The sequence below is a fragment of the Heliangelus exortis genome, chromosome 1 (assembly GCF_036169615.1).
Source record: "Heliangelus exortis chromosome 1, bHelExo1.hap1, whole genome shotgun sequence".
In the NCBI taxonomy this organism is placed as follows: domain Eukaryota; kingdom Metazoa; phylum Chordata; class Aves; order Apodiformes; family Trochilidae; genus Heliangelus; species Heliangelus exortis.
The window spans coordinates 173,128,554-173,130,858 of NC_092422.1; the positions used below are offsets into that span (position 1 = coordinate 173,128,554).

General features: G+C 44.3%; 1 long non-coding RNA gene across 2 annotated transcripts; it reads right to left on the minus strand.

The window, feature by feature from the left end:
• Nucleotides 1-784: 784 nt before the first annotated feature.
• LOC139791448 (uncharacterized) lies at nt 785-2,233 on the minus strand. 2 transcript variants are annotated; one of them, XR_011723927.1, is made up of 2 exons: nt 2,179-2,233; nt 785-1,273 (listed from the first exon to the last, which is right to left on the minus strand). It is a non-coding gene; the product is annotated as an uncharacterized lncRNA (long non-coding RNA). The 2 variants fall into 2 exon arrangements; XR_011723928.1 differs by lacking the exon at nt 2,179-2,233 and adding an exon at nt 1,947-2,027.
• Between the last annotated feature and the right edge of the window lie 72 nt (nt 2,234-2,305).

The window sequence follows — 2,305 nt, forward strand, 5'->3', positions numbered from 1 at the left end:
ATCCATGATTTTGGCTTTTTCATTTTCATCTTTTCTTTCTTTAACATGAAAGTGGACTATGGAAGATGGTATTTCATTTAATGAATTAGAACTTTATAAATGTGCACTATGACTAATGCTGTTATGTGCAGTATAGCAAAATATTACTCATATCTAGAATTTTTCAGGGCTATCATTCTAGGTGCTCTCAGAGGACTTTTGCGTGGAAATGAAAGATACTGATAACTGAACAAGAAGTCAGTGCTATTGTAATTTCCATGTAACCATTTGACTGTAATAACTTCTTGTTCAGTTAACATGCAAGAAAGATGGATGTGAATGAACTCTAGAGCATGACAAGATCCTTTGGCTAGAAGCTGCCTACATTCATACCACAATCAATTTAGAAGTATCTTGACACCTGTGAATTTTCAAATCAATGATCAGCTTTTCCTTGTCCACCATAACTGGGGTGAACTATGCTGAACATTAAGAAAATGTGATTTTAAATATCAGCAGTTATTGCTGGGCATAGCATTCCTCTGCCATACTTCCTTCAGCATGAAGTAGTGATAAAATATTTATTTTTCCCCATGTGTTAGGGGAAGACCCTTAAGAAGCTCACTTAAATTTCCATAAGATTTGAGTGGACTATGGAAGATGGTATTTCATTTAATGAATTAGAACTTTATAAATATTTAAGATCTTATTCTTCTGAAACTTTTCTGGCTTTGAAACAGCTAATGGCCACTTTGGCATAATACACCAACCCTTTTACATTGTCTACCATGAAGAACCCTCTTAATGAGAGGAAGCCTACAGACATCCAATCTTATTCAGACTTTACCCCAGTGTCCTACAAAGGCCCTGAACACTCTAATTGGCTAATACCATTATTTCCCAGGTTCTTTTTACTTTGATCAAGGAACAGGAAGCGTTTCTCAAAAAGGTCTGATTCTTCTTCTTCCACATCCTTTTTAAGTCTCTGTAGTTTTTCACCTTCTGCAGAATGGAGGCCATGGCCATCTCACTGCTGCCAGAACAGATCATTATCAAAGTAGCTTCTCCTTCTTATCAGTTTTCCCAGTCTGCCTTTGTTTATTCCAGGAAGAAAACAGAACTTCCCACTGTCCACCTGACCTTTGAAGAATAGTTCAACAGGCCTTATTAGAATGAAGTTACTGAGAAGGAGGACCATGTTCTATGCCATGCTCAGCTGGAAGCAAAACAGCATTCCCAGGAAGTGCCAATGTGGTATTACCTCACCATTTCCTGGTCATCTGGCCCTGGGTCACTGTTGGACAAGGATACAGAACTTCACTGGTCCCAAATCCACATGGTTTGAACTACACAAATATTTTCTCTGCTTTACCCTTTAATACATTTTTCCTCTGAACACCTATTATGTCTTCTTCCACACAATCCTTGTGAGCCATCATCTCACATGCCCCTCTCCATAGCTAATGTCACACGGCTGGAAAACACTTTACAGATTTTCCTGTGGCAAAAAATTTCCTATTCACTTATTTCTGTATTTTCTTCTGCTGCCCACATTCCTTTTCCGTGTCCAGTCCTCAACAGAAGAAATCATTTCACAGTATCTATTTCATCACTCAGTCGCTGGCATGAAACTAAGCTTTTAAACTCTTCTAGAGCTTTGTGCTTTTCCAGCACACTGCAGAGTACTCAAGACAAATGCTCAGCTCTATCACCCCCAGGACCCACATCCACAAACCCACACAGGGCATGTTGGCAAGGGGATGTCTAAAGCCTAGTAATTTTTACCTCTCTCTGACCAAATTTCCAGTGATCTTTCTGAAATTACTCATTTTGCTATTAAAACAGAGACAGAAACCCCTACTGTTTATTCCAAAGATGCCCTGAGGGGTACATCAGGCCCTGCCACTTTGCTCTCCGCCCACTCTCTGCTGACATATTCAGCCGGCTGAGGCCCATCCCACCATCACCTGAAAAAGCACCAGGAGGAGGCCCATCCCGTGCCCCACACAGGCCCAGATGGAAAGACAGCTGCCCTCACTGCCCAGCTGCCCTCACTGCCCAGCTGCCCTCACTGCCCACCTTGCCCTCACTGCCCGCCTTGCCCTCACTGCCCGCCTTGCCCTCACTGCCCGCCTGCCCTCACAGCCCGCCTGCCCTGCCCTCACTCCCTGCCTGCCCTCACTGCCCACCCTCACCAACCTCACAACTAGCCCTCACTGCCCACCTGCCCTCACTCCTTGCCTGCCCGCCCTGCCCTCACTGACCTCACAGCCCTCCCAGACTGACCTCACCACCCTCCCGCTCTGCTCCCCCCCTACCCTCGCTG